The sequence below is a fragment of the Mytilus galloprovincialis genome, chromosome 3, assembly GCF_965363235.1.
Source record: "Mytilus galloprovincialis chromosome 3, xbMytGall1.hap1.1, whole genome shotgun sequence".
Classification (NCBI taxonomy): domain Eukaryota; kingdom Metazoa; phylum Mollusca; class Bivalvia; order Mytilida; family Mytilidae; genus Mytilus; species Mytilus galloprovincialis.
The window spans coordinates 22,696,911-22,716,559 of record NC_134840.1 but is presented as its reverse complement, the minus strand read 5'-3'; the positions used below and the strand labels follow the sequence as shown (position 1 = coordinate 22,716,559).

The 19,649-nt window shown below is 30.9% G+C and overlaps 1 protein-coding gene and 1 long non-coding RNA gene across 3 annotated transcripts in view; one reads left to right on the top strand and one right to left on the bottom strand.

Moving 5' to 3' along the window:
• Window positions 1-7,737, bottom strand: part of LOC143067443 (monocarboxylate transporter 12-B-like) — a 44,088-nt gene extending 36,351 nt beyond the window's left edge. The window contains exon 1 of the mRNA XM_076240720.1: window positions 7,682-7,737. The gene's annotated coding sequence lies outside the window, so the exon portion shown is untranslated. The remainder of the gene's footprint in view (window positions 1-7,681) is intronic.
• On the top strand, window positions 650-18,907 carry LOC143067444 (uncharacterized). 2 transcript variants are annotated; one of them, XR_012975952.1, is made up of 4 exons: window positions 650-892; window positions 9,913-10,045; window positions 13,277-13,345; window positions 18,388-18,907. It is a non-coding gene; the product is annotated as an uncharacterized LOC143067444 (long non-coding RNA). The 2 variants fall into 2 exon arrangements; XR_012975951.1 differs by lacking the exon at window positions 650-892 and adding an exon at window positions 9,541-9,635.
• Window positions 18,908-19,649: the final 742 nt, after the last annotated feature.

Genomic DNA, 19,649 nt, shown 5'->3' with positions numbered 1-19,649 from the left:
AAAAAATTTGATGTGAAATACCTAAAAGTTTTACAAAAAATGTAAAATCACAAAAATACTAAACCCTGAGGACAATTCAAAAAGTAACGTCCCGAATTAAATGGAAAAATCAAAACTTAAACACATCAAACGAATGGATAACAACTGCCATACTTTGGTATCTAGTACCAATACAGAATTATTATATGTGATTTATCGATCAATTAAAACTAAAATCGTCATGTTTGTAAGATTGTTCTTTCCAATTGAAACCCTTGTTATAAGAAAATTCAATTGAAATACTTATTTGATCCCATATCGTTGTAATTTGATAACAATATAACAGGATAAAATACCGATCTTATTAAACATGTGTCAAGGTATAAGTGTCCTCGTATTCAGGTATAGTATAACAATGAATTTAAATACTTGCTTTTATTTCGCAGTATAGTATATGAAGTTTATAGGAATGCACATTCTGTCCACATATACATAGTTTACAATAGTTGTCATTATTGAAAAAATATATATTTATTATGTTGAGCACACAATATGCAAGTGAATAATTCGACCTCGTTGAATCCGTATTCATGTGAACTTCAATTTAACCCCTTAGCTAGAGATGGATATCACGTGAATTTTATGTGTTAAGTTATTTAAAGGATAAGAATGTCAACATTCAAAGTGAAACAAAGGTAAATCATTTGATTTACCGATTCGATCCACAAAATATTATTCTTATAAGGATAAAACGATGATGATAAACATTTATTTTTCCTCTATAATATGAAATTAATTAGACCTAGAAAATCCAAACAGCACGAGTTATTCTATTTATATCTATGTTAATGTTTACATCGCTTATATGGTCATCCGGATGACTTTAGAGGTCAACTCGATAGTTAATAAGATGGTGAGTAGACTAAATTTATGTCTTACTGAAAAATTATAACACCAGGATTTTTGATATCACAAACTAGTCAAAAAACATTTACTAAATTTTATCATCGGTACAAGGAAATAATTCGTAAATATAACTCTACATGCAGACATCTTATACGTTCATGTATTTCACATCCAATCTTTTATGGCAATATTCTTTACAAAACACAATAGCAGTATTCACCACAAAAGCTAACAAAACCTTTAAACAGACTTGTTAAGAAGGGATATAGTTACGATACTGTTGTCAGGTCATTAAAGATTGCATATTTTGGATTTAATATTGATTCACTTATAGGGTCTTTGCAGCGGAATTAAGGGGGCTCGCGGGTGTAAATTTTTTTTTCTTTACATAAAGGATTTCGGTATATTTTTCTATAAATGAACTTTATCATATACTAAATAGAAAAATGAAATTAAAAAAGTGGGATAACCGTTCATTTAAGCTCACAATCTGCCTCCAAAAAAAGAATACATTTTTGTTAAAGTCCTTTTTTTTCTGTTAAACTAATAGGAGAAATGTAGGTAATATCGAAGTAAAAAAAGAACTAAATTACAGAAATCAATTAAATTTCACAATTTAGTTGATGTACAGCTTATTTGAAAACAACAATAAAAAATATAGGTCACCGATGAGTTAAAAAAGATATTTCAATTTTAATGCCAAAAAATGACATTTTTGCACCATAGGGAGATAATTTTGAGCTTTTTCAATGATATAAATATTTTAAAAGTCATCTGGGACCAAACCGAATCGATTTTTTTTTTTGGTTGATTTTTGTACCATATCATAAAGTTATAACTAATAGTGTAATAAATAAGACTTGTATTGAAAACAAAAAATGTTGCTGAAAATTTTGTACCCGCGAGCCTCCTTAAACACATTTATTCTAAAAACAATTGTCGGCATGACACGGGTTATGTTCTTCTCATATATTTCATGATGGTATAATACTAAACCCCTAACAGGAGGGATTGTGCCTGATATTCATATGATGAAGACATAATCTTTCAATCAGTTTAATTGAGGTATTGAGCTGGCATGTCAGTAACTGCTAGTAGTCTGTTGTTATTTATGTATTATTGTCATTTTGTTTATTTTCTTTTGTTCGTTTTCTGACATCGGACTCGGACTTCTCTTAAACTGATTTTACTGTGCGTATTGTTGTGCGTTTGTTTTTCTACATTGGCTAGAGGTATCGGAGGAGCCTCTGGCCTTTGTTAGTCTGGTATGCTTTTTAATGTTAGTTTCTTGTGTATAATTCGGAGTTTAGTATGACGTTCATAATCACTGAACTGAAATGCATAATTGTTAAGAGGTCAGCTGAAGGATGCCTCCGGGGCGGGAGTTTCTCGCTACATTGAAGACCCATTGGTTGCCTTCGGCTGTTGTCTGCTCTATGGTCGGTTTGTTGTCGCTCTGACACATTCCCCATTTCTATTCTCAATTTTAAAATACACACAAAACGAAGCTACGTATTTTCATGCTCTTGCTCTGTTTATTGTTTCTTTTAGACTTTTAATAGTTTGTATAAATGTTCAACATTGTTATAAATCAAATATGAACATTTGATTAAAATCGGTGGAAATGAATTCGACAGCTAGTGCCCCTTTAAGATAATTTGCTTGATATTGTATTTGACATTGAGAGACAAAGTTCATAATCGGATAAATAGAACCATGTATTATAAACCAAACATTAATTATATTTGAATATTTGAGCTAAATATGAACATTTCTGATTGGGTGCCACTAAGCCGGCATTGGCTGCCAAATTTTTGTTCAACGATTCGACTCATATTCTCATATTTGAATTATAACATACAAAAACGTATATCCAACAATAAATGTTTAAAATAAACAGTTTTAAAGGGCATGGGCTCAATAATATGTATCATCGTTTTGTCTATATATTAGTCTAGACGCCATCTTATAACTATCGAGTTTACCTCCGAAAACTGTCGAAGGTCATAAAAGCGATATAAACATAAATATAGACATAAAAAGATAGCGAACGCGTGCAATAGGATTTATTCTTAGGTCTGCTTAATTTCCTGATATAGGTTTAAAATATATCTAATCATCGTTTTTACATGAATGAATGAAATTTTTTATCGAATCAATCAAAGGATTTAACTTTAATGCACTTTCAATGCTGAAATTCTTTTTATTTTAATAAATGAACACACATTATTAATGCGTAGTCCGTCTTTAGCTATGGGGTTGAATCGAAGTCACACGAGTACTGATACAATGATGTCGAAGAATTCACTTGCAAGTGATCGATTCACCATCGATGATTCTTAGCTTCTTTTGTTAATATTGAACCATCCTGGCTGCTAAAAGCTAATTATCATTACTCTATTTTAATTTCAATAATGATTGAACACAAAAAGTTATATATTATATTTGTATATATCTCGTAGCTAGTTCCCTTTTAATGTAACCTCCTAACTAACCATTTACTAATGTACTGTGTATATATTCATTTTAAGTATCAGTCATCCATACAATTAAAGAGATAAACCTAGGAAGATGGTGATTCTCATTTATGACTGATAAACAGGTGAAACGAAGTGAATTTATCAATATTCCAGTTCTACAGTGCCCTATAAACAGCTGTGATTGGAAACCCCAGGACCTGGATAAAGCGTTTGCAGCTGCTCTCACCCATGCTGTCCAGATTCTTGACAGAACTTATCCACCTTACTCTTCCTCAACCAGCAACGCACAGGTAAAAATTAACCCACATAATACAGCTGCATAATGTGATCCAGACTAATGGTCGGCATTTACCAGAAAGTGAAAAATGTATAAAATATGGATGGCGATCACAGACAATGTCTTTCCCACTGCCTTAATCTTCTTACAGATATTATGCATGTCAACCAAATTGATGTCGCAAACATGACATTCTAAATGCTATCAAAAGACAGTAAGTCAAAGAATAGAGCACACTGGTACATAGAAGATTGAGCAGGATAAATCAATTACCTGGGAAAATATCTGTACTGTTTTGCCAGTCTCAGAGGTCAAGAAGCACTTTGCCAGTATAACACAACGTGCCAAGTTGCAACCACATATTTGATTATATTGATGAGATCATCAAAGACAATTCATTGATAGGTATTGTAGACCAAGAAATTATAAATGACCTGCTAGGTGACCCCAATGCAGAAAAAACACTAGAAGAGACTGTATCATTTATTGCTCAGAAAGAGCAGTGCAAAGTCACAGTAGTGCAGTAGGAGATTCAGCTAGTGCCATGAATGATACATGTCATAATCCAAAACGACCCCAAGCAGATGGAGCTGGGTGTTTGGCATGTGGCGGTCCTTCTCGTGGACAGTTGAATTACTTCTACAAAGTGTTAGGCTTGAACATTCACGTGTGCTAAATGCAAAGCTAAAGGTCATTATGCCTACCCATGCAGCAAGTGCACTACATGTGGAGTACGGGACTGTCATACAAGTTAGATATTTATAGCTAGCTATGATACCAGGTTTAATACACCATTTTCTGGAAATGGAAATGTCTGTACCGAGTCAGAAATATAACAGTTGTTTCCGTTCGTTTTATTTGTTTGAGCTTTTGATTTTGCTATTTGATTAAGGACTTAAAACGGTTTTACTTTTTCCTTGGAGTTCGGTATTTTTGCTATTTTACATTTTAAAAGATAAGATTAGAGTCCGAAAGATGACAATCGAAATAATTAACATCCATTTCTTCTTTTAATGGAAATTGGCTAAATATGGCTATATATTGGATTGCAGTTAACTTTGTTTATTCTTGAGCGATATCACCGGCTGCGCGGACAACGTCGACCTCACTGAATTGTTCATGACTTACGATCAATCTTATTCGTAAGATTTTTGTGAAAATGACTCTAGTAGTCCTTTTTCTCCAATGTGTTGATGTTTCAATGAATGTGCCGAAAAATGTTGACAAATATAATTATGATGCGAGGTGTAAATTGCTGATTAATGTAAGGTAAATTTGGAAATAATGAGAAATATAATATAAGATGTTAAATGTTGACAAGTATAATGGGAGATTAAGATGTTGACAAATATAATGCAAGGTGTACATTATTGACACGTATTATGCATACCTGTGTTTAAAGTAGCTTTGAACATGACATGAGAATTATATATTTCGGTTTTAATAAGAAAATTCAAACCTTTTGTATTTCAAAGCGATGATAAAAAGACACGCTCGAAAAGCAGATATTTTAATTTGATGAAGCATGTATATTCTAGAAACCCAACTGTTTCAAAATTGAATTTTTTAATTCTGATCTCCGAAGTTCATTCAATTGCAATTTTCATTCACGTGCACCCCAAATCTTATTGAAATAGGAATATGGTTTTGTTTACAAAGCGTCATATAAAAATGATAAAACGAAAACTAAATTACAGACAGCAATCAACGACAATCACTGAATTACAGGCTCTAAATTTGCGATAAGCATCTAAAGAATGAGGTAAGATTGGTTAAACATGTTTCTGGGCTTGTGTCATTCAATCGATTTGCATCAGATTTTCACAAAGCACGAAAACAGTTAACACAAAGTACTGATCTAAGAGTACCCGCAGTTTATAAAACCTAGTTCAAATAATAAATATATCATGTTCTCCAACAATAAAGAAATATAATACTGACAGTATGTAGGACTTTATGGTTTTTATTTATGTTTTTAATTATTTTAATATCGATAAAAAAAACAATATTCAAAGTGCTTACTATGGTTTTAAGGGGATAACCTTTACGTGTATCCAAAGGATAAATGAGTTAATATGGAAATTTCTACATCAACATTACTGCTAAATCAAAGATGTTGTATAACGTTTGTTATTGTATACTTAGTAGAGCTCTCGTGGTTATATTGATGTCTCGGGTTGATACAGGTGTGATATTGAAAATGTCATATAATATTCTCTATTTATTATTGATGTCTCGGGTTGATACAGGTGTGATGTTGAAAATTTCATATAATATTCTCTATTTATTATTGATGTCTCGGGTTGATACAGGTGTGATGTTGAAAATGTCATATAATACTCTCTATTTATTATTGATGTCTCGGGTTGATACAGGTGTGATATTGAAAATGTCATATAATATTCTCTATTTATTATTGATGTCTCGAGTTGATACAGGTGTGATATTGAAAATGTCATATAATATTCTCTATTTATTATTGATGTCTCGGGTTGATACAGGTGTGATATTGAAAATGTCATATAATATTCTCTATTTATTATTGATGTCTCGGGTTGATACAGGTGTGATATTGAAAATGCCATATAATATTCTCTATTTATTATTGATGTCTCGGGTTGATACAGGTGTGATATTGAAAATGTCATATAATATTCTCTATTTATTATTGATGTCTCGGGTTAATACAGGTGTGATATTGAAACTGTCATATTATATTCTCTATTTATTATAATTGATGTCTCGGGTTGATACAGGTGTGATATTGAAAATGCCATATAATATTCTCTGTTTATTATTGATGTCTCGGGTTGATACAGGTGTGATATTGAAAATGCCATATAATATTCTCTATTTATTATTGATGTCTCGGGTTGATACAGGTGTGATATTGAAAATGTCATATAATATTCTCTATTTATTATTGATGTCTTGGGTTGATACAGGTGTGATATTGAAAATGTCATATAATATTCTCTATTTATTATTGATGTCCCGGGTTGATACAGGTGTGATATTGAAAATGTCATATAATATTCTCTATTTATTATTGATGTCTCGGGTTGATACAGGTGTGATATTGAAAATGTCATATAATATTCTCTATTTATTACTGATGTCTCGGGTTGATACAGGTGTGATATTGAAAAGGTCATATAATATTCTCTATTTATTAGAATTCTACGGTATATCCAAACACCCACACAATATATTTTCATTAATACCATCTTTAACATAATTTGATTAAAGTTTGAAAATGTCACTACAGAAACTGGTATTGAGAATGAATGAGCTAAGAACTATACAACCGAGAAGAAATGGCTAAAGGAACATCACACAGTCTTAAAAGGAAACTTGAAAGTTCGGAACGAACGATTGTCTCTTTTTCCTTTAAATTAAGTAAAGAGTGTCCCCTTTAAAACAAAATTATTTAAATCTAGAAAAGAACAATAATAGAAAATGCTCTTGTACGTTTAACTCGTTATGCCTCATTTATTGTACTAACCAAAATCAATGCTATTCTTTTAAATATGTTATGCAGCTGCATAAAAGTAACCTTTTTAATGGCTACCTTTTGTTAGTGATCGATCAAAACTCGCTGAATGCAATATGCTTCAACATTACATATACTGGGCGATCAAAATGGTTGAATTACATGAACAGGTCTAATTGTACCTCTTTTACTACGCATTTCGACAAATATTGTCTCATCAGGGATGCTTTAGGCCAAAATATATGAAAATACATAACTAATAAAAACAATGAAGATTTGAACAATATGCACATTTGCTATAGTAGCTGCTATGCAGGTGTGTTTATGGTCATCTTTTAATTACAGTACACGGCTTTTTTTTTTTTGTCATTTTAAACGATGAATATGATAAATAGTTTTTGTAAAACTATACTCATGATACATGCTAAATCAAACACAGATATTTTTGTCTAGGTTTAAGATGGGTGTTCCATAATCCATAAATCATGACTTCAATATTTCTACATTAGTTCTTTTTCGCACAGTATATTTGAATATAAAACTTACCTTTTGCTTTTATATCTGTGACACAATAGACATTACAAACACAAGTTGTAATATTCTTATCAGTGACATATTCACATCTACACGATTAGTATAGTAATACAAACACCTAATATCTCGTACATCCACTCATCATTTATAAAGTACAAAACAAACAAAAAAAAAAGACAAAAAAAGATTTGAATAACAAGGGGAGAAACAATTCCTCGTTGATCATTTGAACAAACTGCCGCAATTTAAATACATTTAAACTAAAGATGAAAACTAAATTGATATAGCCAGTCTACAACTTTTAGTTGTTGTAATAGAAACTAAACAGTATGCATTCACGTTTGAGAAACATTTTCAGTAATGTTGATGCTGATCTGTACCGTGTTATTATTAAACATTATCCTGCATACAGGGAAAACGGTACTATTTATTCTGCCATAGGCGACAATACTAACATTTTCTAAATCTACCAGTTTTCATAATAAAAACCTGGATAAAACAGTTATGTGTGGTGTTAGTACTTTATTACTCTATTTTAAAAATTGAAGCCAAATAGTATCATGACCAATTTCAAACGAAGCTGGTTTATGTTATCCATGCCCACCGTCATTTTACACCAAATTTATGAAATTTTGGAAGCCTTTTCGAATAATTCTCTAGAAAATATTTTAATAGGTTTTAAAATTTATATTGTAAATTTACACACTGCAGTTATTCATAGATAAATTAAAAAAATATATTGTACCCTTACATCCAAAATAAAATAAAATAATAAAATATTGAATCTTGAATCCAATCACAGCCCTCCTGAGTTGACTTCCTTCACCTGTCTTTGGTACACAAAAGGCCAACCTAATGCTGGGAAAATGTAATAGTACCGTTTTCCCTACAGTGGCAGTCTTTTGTTGAAGGTTGTACTCTTAACCTTTTCTAAATGAAACAAGAGAAACATTGTTCTTATAATTAAAAAAATATGCGATCATCAATTGAGCTTCTATTGGTTGGTGATGATGGCCTTAAATTTCACCCTAGTAAAATAAAGAAATCGGTTTCAGTCCCTATCAGAATAACACATAGATTCACAACATATATTTTTCACACTTCAGTTCAGACCTGTCTTTACTTATATGTTATATTATATTATATTGTCCTTTTTTTATATATTTTTCTTTTGTTCTTGTTTTTATATCATGTTTATATTTGTATACGGACAGGACGTTGCCTTATCCCTAATACAGATCTTATCGGTACTAACGTTGATTTTGTATTGGTTTGGGTTTTTTTTTTTTTTCATTTGAAACAAAACTTACAAGTTGTTTAACTAAAATTGATAAAGTAATGTAAATAATTTATTTAAGAATTTAATGCTTCTTTTTGTAACTTTAATGTGCTGTATAAGCAATGGTAAACGCATTATTTTTATACGCTTTTCATACTATAAATGTGCGCACGATCAACACCTTAACAGCTCTATAAAATAACCGAAAGAAGCATTAAATAACAATTTTATGTCAAAAAACAAGATATGACGAATATATCAAATTAGTCTAGTCGTTTCCTTAGCTGGGAAGTTGTAACGAAATGCACTAGTTTTCATGAATTTTACATTTTATTGAGAAACCACATCTAATTTTTAAATGCCTCTCTATTAATATCGATTCCTTGAAAGTAAGGAATGAATAAAATCAGATTCTAATAAAACATATATTTCTGTGGGGTCATTTGTTCTCTTGTGGAGACTTGTCTCATTGGCAATCATACCACATCTTCTTGTTTATATGTAATGTAAATATCGTCAACAAATTAATTGGTGCGAGTCTGTTGCATCTATCCATCCATAACACAGATGATATCTGAACGATAATAAAATTCTGTTTTTGCCTGAAGCATTTTGAACTACAGACTTTAACTATACAGACTTAACTATACAGGTCCAACAGATAAATATTTTCAACAAATGGAGCAGGTAATGCTTACTATATTATTATTATTTAGTTGTTTTGGTAATATATCTTTCTTTCGCTTGTATTTTTTGTTTTTGTTTTGTTTTTGTGGGTGTTTAATGAATACAATTTGTCAGATATAAAAGTCATTATATATACACAAAGATTTTATTGGACGAATAAAAATAGTAATACACCAAATTGAATATTTGATGTCCATTTTTCACACGTCAAAACCCCTCACGCTCATGCAATATAAAGAGCATGTACTCATGAAACTGATATTTTTTTTTCCTTTAGGGTCTAGTATTCCGAAATTTCCGCCAGTGTTTGATATTATGGACTGGTATGTTATTGGCATCTGAGTGTCATGGTTATAACTTAGAGGAAGTTCTAGAAGAAATTGACTCCAGATCAGATTATCAGCTCAGAGGTAAAAAAAAAAAAAAGTACTATCATGCCAAGATACAAAACAATATACGATGTCTACAATCTTTTTTCGACATTTTTTTTTTACAGGTATCATTTTCTGCAATATGCGATATTGATTTGTGCTGATTTACTACAACAGATATTTATCATACATAAAAACCCTGAATAAATGTAGGAAAAGAATAATTTATGCAGTAAATGAAATTATTGTTTCTAAAACATCAAATTAATGTTGAGTAAAGTATCGTTTAAAACAAGAATAAATAATTTATCGATTTGCACTAACTAAATGTTATTCACCGCATCCATCCATGTGCCGGGATCCATTGGACAATATTGTAAATTTTTAACCCACTATCTACAACGTACATTTTAAAATTGCAAAGTACTCATACAGTAGCAGGTAAAAGCAATAACAGCAATAAGAGCGCTTGTCCTTTGCTTTTTGTGTATGTTGCTGTGCAAACAATGATGTTGTGTCATGGATGGATATCCCTTATGCTTTCTTTTCTATTATACAAATGTTGCCATTCGGGGCTATTACACATACCGTCGTCAACCCATTACAACTCACAATTTATCAACAAGAACTTTATATGTTTAAACTATTTTGTTGTATAACCTTTAAAGGGGTACTAGCTACGAGATACATAAAAAATCTAAAGTAAGATTTTTTTTGTTAAATCAATAATGAAAGTGAAATAGTGAAATAATAATTCGCTTTTAGCAGCCAAAATAGTTCAATTTTATCAAATTAAGCGAAGAAACATTGATATTTGAAGAAACATTGATATTTGCTAATTCACTTGCAAGTGAATCTGTCTCAAGATTCAAGATTCTTTATTTCTTAAACACCATAAAGATACAATGGTACAAAGAAGTTCATCAAAAGTCATATAACATAACACAAACACACATGACAAGATGAGATGAAAATATCAAATAATACATGATAAACAGTATAGTAAAGAAGAGTGGTGATTAACCAGGAAGACTCACTTGAAAAGTTATAACCCTGATAAATTTGCACAGCTTTTTCAACTTATTCTTAATTTTTAACTGAAATAGTTTTTCAAATTTTAGTATGTTACATCTGTGCAAGAAAAAAGTATCCAAATATTGTGCTCGAAAATTTGCCAAAGAACTACACTGCAAAGTGTAATGAAATTCATCACCAATCTCGTTACAATGACATAAGTTACAATATCTAAGGTTTCGCTCAATCTTATTCCATCTACCAGTTTCGATGGGTAACTTATGGTTACCCGTACGAAATCTACAATATGTTATTCTATCTTTATCATTTAAAATATTCAGATATTCCTCAAATTCAAAATTTTGTTTATACAATTTGTAGGCCAAACCTTTTGGCGAACAGTCAATATCAGCTCTCCATTTCTGTTGAAACTGATCAAATAACTTTTGTTTTAAACTAATACCCAACCACTTAGAATTAAAATTTCCTTGTGACAACCATATATTGCTGTATCCACATTTATCTAATATATCTTTAATGCATTTCAACCAATCTGACCTAAATTGGTTGTCCGAATTTTTCAAGAACACGTATTTGTATAGTATTTTAGCAATCCTGTTATCATCCCCATTAACCATTTTTGACCAAAAATTAACCATACGCAGCTGTATATATAAAGACATGGGATAAATACCAAGTTCACCATAAATCATAAAATTGGGTGTCGACTTCTTAAGGTTTAATAATAATTTACAAAATTTTAGGTGCACTTTTTCTATAATATCAGTATTACTGAAACCCCAAATCTCACACCCATACAGGAGAATTGGCTTCACAATTTTATCAAAAAGATCATATTGTGATTTCACTGACAAGTTGTGCAACCTCCCCTTTTTCAATACTTCATACATTGCTTTATTTGCTTTTCTAACTAAAATCTTCTTAGCACTCATAAAGCTACCTGTTCTTGAAAAATTCAACCCAAGATATGTCAATTCATTGACTATCTCCAATGCATTTCCGTAATATATAAAGTTAATATATTGGGGTAATCTACCACCAGAAAAAATTATAATCTTAGTTTTACTTGTGTTAACTTTTAATTTCCAGGTACTGCAATATTCAAAGAATATATCTAATTGCAACTGCAGATCGGATGCATTATCCGAAAATAACACTGTATCATCTGCGTATAATAACACAAACAGTTTTAAGTAGATATCAAACTCATTCTCTATTTCATCAGTAATACAATTTAAACCACATACATTTTTTTCTTCAATGAATCTGTCAACCTCATTAAATCCGTATTCATGTGAACTTCAGTTTAACCCCTAGCTAGAGATTGACAACGCATGCATTGTACGTGTACTGGTTATTTTTAAAGAAAAAGAATGTCAACAATGAACGTGAAACTACGGTAACCCATTTAATTACTTATTCGATCCATATAAAATGGTTCTTATACGGTTAAAAACAATGAGAAACATATATGTTTAATCTATAAAATAAAATCAAACAGACCTATAAAAATCTAATTGCACGTGTTGGTTTAATCTATTCATATCTTTATTATGTTTACATCGCTTATATGGTCATTTGAGGTCAAATCGATAGTTAATTAGATAATTAGATGGCGTCTGGACTAAAATTCACATGAAACGAATCTACATATTCTCTACCCCATGCTCTGTAAACTGTTTCTTTTGGACTTTTGGTAGTTTGGATAAATGTTTTACATTGTTTATATAAATCAAATATGAGAATTTGAAACAAATCTGTGACCATGATTTTGACAGCCAGTGCCCCTTTAATTAACATCAAATATATCATATTGCTCTTGAGGAACAGTTTGCTATGATTGAAACTGTTTTTTGCGTTTGGCCAGAGTTCTTGAAAAGTGGTGGTCCAAAGGTTTTGATATCCAAAATTTCTAAATGACCACCACAATTTTGCAAATAGTGAGAACCAGCAGATGTATTCCAATGACCATCAGGGGAAAATAAGATTTCGAGAACTCTGTTAGGCTAAAGGCCGCTTCTTCCAGCTATACTATATTCGTTTTTTTATCCCCCCCTATTCCCAGTAAGAAACTATCGCAATGAAAAATATATTTTAGTTTCACATCTGTTGATTATGTAATTCTGTGAAAGGGCATTGTGATTGCTACAAACTATGATAATTATTGTTTCGAACATGTACACATTTTCCCTCCAGTCTTTGTAAAATTTTAATTACTGTATTGACTGATTTCAGGTAATGGACCTACATTCACCAGATGGGGTCGTTCTGAGTGTCCACCTACGAGCGAAAAGGTTTATAATGGTAGGTTTAATATCTATAAGATTGTTCATCTAGTCATTGTGTAAGCCTAGGCTACTTCATGTAACATACTTAAATATGGACATTTGAAATTCCTAGTACTTTTTTTGTTCTTTTATCGCTATGTAAAAACATAGAACTGATATTTGATTTGTCAGTCTTTAGTCGTTACAAAGTTATTTTCAAGAATTTAGGCTTTGAATGTTTGTTCTGTCTTAAAGTCATATGAAACCTCAAATTAAAAAAAATAATTATACACGTGCTAACTACACATGCTTCTTTGTTGATTGTTACTCTAAGGTGACAATCGGTAAACTACGGCTTCAAAACACGACAATTAAGTAGCAGCCATATTTTCACATCATAACAGACAGAGAGAAAAAAATATTGACGATTATAAGATATGTTTGCTTAAAAAATGATAAAATCATGCCCAGAAGACTATGTTTATGATATATACATGCATTGGTTCAAGAATTGGATAAACATCATTTTTCAAAAGTCACTCGTTTTATATGACTTTTATTTTGATTTTAAACCAATTAACGAATTAGGGTCATTATTACACCAAGTCCACGTCAAAAATCTATATCTTACTACTAGTGTGAAATTCTTCTGGTTCTTTCATATATATATATAACAAAGTTGCCACTAAAATGAACACCATTGTTGAAACCGTACCGTACCCTTACAACATTTTTGTATACAATCAAAATTAAAATATTCAGTGCAAATTCTAATCAAGATGATTGTTCATCACACGATCAAATCTAAAACTATATGTGTATAAACAAGTTGCTTTCTTTATAAAAAAAAAAAAAAGAAAAGCAATACATGAACCTAAGACCGCTGACTGCCGGGTCACCAAAAGATTGTTGCTGAATTTGTGTTTGCTTTTGAATTGAAATAATTGACTGTGAATAGAAGAAGCCAGTTGAAAGTATATATTTACAGCTTCTATTTGAATAGTTATTTTAAAGCTCGACTATTTTAATTATTACTTTGGAATGTACATAATTTTTCCGATTATAACCCTTTGGCAAATCCTAATTTCTACTAACCGGATGACTTATGCAAATCGCACAAACCTATCGCACTATAAATTTGTGCACTCAGTTTGCAAATATAATCAGGAAATTCTGGATGCATTTATTTTATCTATCATATCTCTATATTTTGATTTCTACATGAATGCCTTTATATTCTCAACTCGTATTTGAAGTTGTCTTTACTTATGGTAGATGTTGTATGCGGTGAAACCTAAGGCATGCAATGGGTTCGGACCTCTTATGTAGAGACTTATTTTGGTCTCATGAAACATCTCAAATTTTAAGGATTTCCTGATTTTACTTAAATCAATTCAAACATTCTACAGGGAAACTCAGTTTTGCCGAAGAATTTCTTAATTCAGGAGTTTATGAATACCTTTACACACTTTCAAAATAAACAATTTATATAAAAAGATTTAGATATAAAAATATACCAGAATTAAAATGATGTACGCCAGATACGAGTTAAGTCTACAAAAAAAGCATACATGTGATGGACTGTGAAACTCAGATCAGGAGATTTGGAAATTTTGGTCAGGAGATTAGGACTCAGATCAGGAGGTTTTTTATCGACATAAATTTTGTCGTAAATGTAACCGTATGATGTAGAAATTGTGTTTTTTCTTCAAATTTCCATCAATTTTTGTAATATGTTTATAGTACCCTTATTGCCTTTCTATTTGAATGAAAATAAAATATTAAAAAAAATCTGTTACTTGTTTTGTTTTGTTTTTGATAATTGATTGTTCACTGCTTGCAAATAAATCATTATATGTATTTATCTTATCTGTACAGATTTGTATTCATGTCTCCATCTCCATATCATTGTAACTGTATAGACAAATAAGAAAGAAATATGCTATACATGTATATTTGTAACATGATAAATTAATTAAAAAAATAACAAACACTTACAATAGTAATGCATGGCTTTTAAGCATTAAGAAAGTCATATTTGTAAAAAGACTCAAACAGTGTAAAAAATTTTGATGTCTTTAGCTAAAACAATAAATTCTCATCCCCAAGGATTTATTAGGAATAAAATAGACGGATTTACATTTTTTTTTTTTATCTTTATAGACGCATTTACATTCAGTTTAAATGTACTTACATTCCTTTCACATATATATATGGAAGTGTTTAACGACCTTGGCTGGCCTTTCAGCCCTCGCACGGTCGGTAAAATACATATTTCACATATTTGTCAGACAGACTTAAAAATAAACTTTAATTTAATCCTTGAAAAGAATTCTAGATTGCTGAAATAATTTATAAATTTATATTTTTTTATTTGTCCCAAAACATTTAAATTCATTTAATTACCATCCTTTTATGATTATTTGATTAAAATATCATTCATTTATAGTATTTTTACAATTTACATTTTTAAAAGCAAAATCACTGAAAACAGGATAAATCAAAGGGAAGTAACAAAAATGTATTTCAAGTATTTCCAATAAACGGCAGTTAGTCAGAGGTAAACATCGTTGATTACCAGTATGTTTGACACCCAAGCTGTCAAGTGAAGCCATATAATTATACATCTTCTTTGATTTACAGGTAAAATTTAACACAGGTGTCAATTACACCTGTACAGTAGTAAATAATTATCAAATATGGCGGCTGAAAATTTCCATTCATGAAATATTTCATACACGGGAGTTTTTTTCTCCTAAACGGGAGGACGGGAGGAGACCCCTGAAAACGGGATTATTGTACTCCCGTCGGGAGGTTCACATGTATGAAAAAGCATCAGTGACGCTCGAATGAAAAAAGTTAAAAGGTTAAATATATTTCAAAGTTAAGGAATGTATTCCTTGGGAAGACAATCCTTAGCTTTTCAAAAAGGTCAAAGTTTATAATAGGAACGTGACTCAAAAAAGGAACAAAAGAAAAACAACTCGAGGTCAGAATACCGTTAGTAATGATGACCGTGCTTGAAAGGCGCATGTAGTGAATTTAATAGTATTGCATGCAAGTAGTACTTTAGCGCACGAAATAATAAATAGAAAGCTCCTCACTGATACTCAGGAAAAGAATACGCATTTGCGTCATCGCATATCTTAATATAATAGTTAGTTCGAATGTCAAACGGCCTACATTAAATTGTTTGACTCCGGATTCATTGACATTTTATCCGGAATTGAGAACGTAAACCGACAGAATGCTTTTGAAATGTGATCTATAATGTGAATAAATCAAACCAATCAAGACGTGTAGGATTGTTGGTCAACACAAGGAGGTCAATGAATAAAATTTTCAAACCGTTACCATAGTACAAATATGAAGATGCTATAAGTTTAAACTATTAAAACAAACAAACAAAAATTGAATTAAAATTCTATAATAAACTAACGTTCCTGTTAGTATTTTTTTCAAATTCTTTTGAATATATATAATATCAATAAACAGGAACGTCCAGTAATTACGGATGGACATTTTATTTATCGAATGAATCTATTTTTAAATTCTAACATTCCACTATATGAATATATTACTATACAAAATATAAGCAAAGACTTCTAAATCCATACTAAAACAGTATAAAATAATCAATATTATGGTTGTAATTGAATTTTGTTGTGATTATTGTAAATTATTTTTTACGGTTGTTGTGACCTGCAAGGCTTTAAAATCATGCTTTATGAATTGAAAACACACAAGAACTTTTTTATTTACGACCGTTTAAAATTTTAATATTTAATAAATTTATCTTACTTTCCGTTTTATTGATATATTACAATGCAAAAAAAATAATAATAATTACTCATAAAACCTACATACTAAAATGGTATGAAATAATTAACGTAGAAATATAATGATTATTGTTTATAAACAATTTTTTTTTGGTAGGATGCAAGAATTTATTTAGATTTAATTTTAATGTTTTCTTTACAAATGAATATTTAAAAATACCAAAGCAGAGTATCTTGTCATATAAAATACTTATTTCTTAATTGCAACTCTGAAAATATTCTGATTTCAATCATTGTTAGTTTCTTCAGAAACATAAATACAGTATATATTGTGTATATATTTCTTTGATTCTGATTGAATAAAATACTTTTTATAAGAAAACTCTCTCTGTTTTCCGACCTAATATTAATATTATAACCAGAAAGATATCTTCCGTAAGTCTATGATGAAATACACAGTATCCCGTGGTTGAATCTTCAAACATAATTAGTTTACATGTTATCGAGACAACAGACAATACCACGTTATAATTGACCCAGATACACACAGTGTACAGTGGTCTTTTTTAAACAAATATAATTGCGTCGTCAAGGGCCATCAAGAGACCATATCAAAGACGTAGATAACAACCTGTTAAGACCTGTATAAATGACCGAAAACATTCGAGACGTTCCGAGAATTTTCTTCTGACTTCCGGCCGAGAGATATCGAGTGGCCCATAGACACATCCAAAACTCGCCAATATATAAGCATGAACCACTCAGGGGGTTCATGCAAAAAATGTAATAGGAGGATACACTTTCTTATTTGCAAATAAGTTTCAGTTTTTGCCAAATTTTTTAAAATGTAGAGTCAATTGTACCTGAATTTTTTGAAGGGTTGTGCCGTTTTCTAAATATTTTTCAACATGTACAAAAATTTGCCACATTATAGATTCATACAAATTCTTTGAATTTTTAAAAACAGTTTGCGCATTTTCGAACATTCTACCAAATTATAATTACCAAAAGATGCTTAAAGCTGGTAGAATTTTCAAAATCAGTGATGATTCACAACTGAAATGGAAGGACATTCTGAGTGAACAAAAATTATATTCATTGAGGAAGTAAGCCTATATACATTTAGGGAGATATACATAACGATTTCCTTTATAAAAAATGTTTACACTAAATACAAATGTAAAGCAAAATTTCATTAACTGATTTCTTTCTTGGTTTAAAGCTTTACAAGTCATAATATATAATGATATTCTTTTTTTATTCACCTGAAATGAAATGATATTTATATTGTACATAACAGGTTACATGTCGGGACCTAAACATAACTTCGGTGGCTCTGGATCCAATTACCTCTGTCTACCAACCAATCCGCAGTGGGGCGACTACTCTGCAGCATTTAATAACAAAAGAGCTGTCATAGTAGGTGTGGAGATGGAAACCAGTTCCGGAAAACCTTATCCTTCGTACTTACAAGATCATGATTCCGCTTGTGTCGTCTGCCAGACCATTAACAGTAATTCCATTTTAATGGTTCCAGCACGACTAACGTGTCCGCCAGGATGGACGAGTCAGTACAATGGCTATCTCATGTCAGAAATGTCTACAGCGAACAGACGGAGAACTGAATATATCTGTTATGATGGTTCGCCAGTCCAAATCCCAGGCTCAGGTAGTAGAGAAAACCAGGCTATGGTTACACCTGTAGAAGTACTATGCGGTTCTCTAGATTGTTCTAAGTATGTCAGTGGTCGAGAACTAACTTGTGTAGTGTGTTCTAGGTAGAAAGGATGTTTTGTTTGGAATAAAGAAAATCAATCAAATGTTAGCAAATTTGTTTCTTACTCTGTTATCATCTGTCTGAATATGTTTCTTTTAAACTAATATATATACACAAACATCAGACAAACTAGGTTTTGTGATTATAATTCAGTAAATAAAATAATAAATGCTGCGGTCTGATAATCCTTCGTCCCGCCTTTGTATAATGTTATAGTAATCATATACGTGTGAGGTTATTCGTTATGCTTACTCTTTAACCTATAAGAATAACTCAATGCTTAAATACTTTGAAGTGGACCTTTTCAAAATATGTTTGGCTTTATATACACTAACTACATTTTCAATCATATATATGGCAAATATTTGAAACATAAAATTAAACTGTATATGCTTGCACGTTAGAGTTTATGTTTTCAGAATGTTTCTGGAGTAACCGTTTGCAACCGTAGAATCCGGTAACTCAATTGCAGATAAAGTTAGACTTGCTTTCGTGCAAAAGGTTCAAAATGTTCAACGAATACTTTTCAAATTTTAATATATTGTAAATTTTTACAAAAGAAGTTCCGTTCGATATTAGCGAATCGTAGACTTTCACGTTTGTGGTTTCGCCATTATGGTCGTTCATTAAATAGAAATTGGCAACTTATGTCGGGTCAGTGTTATTTGAGAGCTGGATCAAATTCTGATTAAATTTATATTTGTTGTTTCTCGTGACAAAATCGAGGTTGATGGTGCAATTTTACTTTCTGTTTAGAAGTTGTTGTCCGTGATTGTAATTATTTC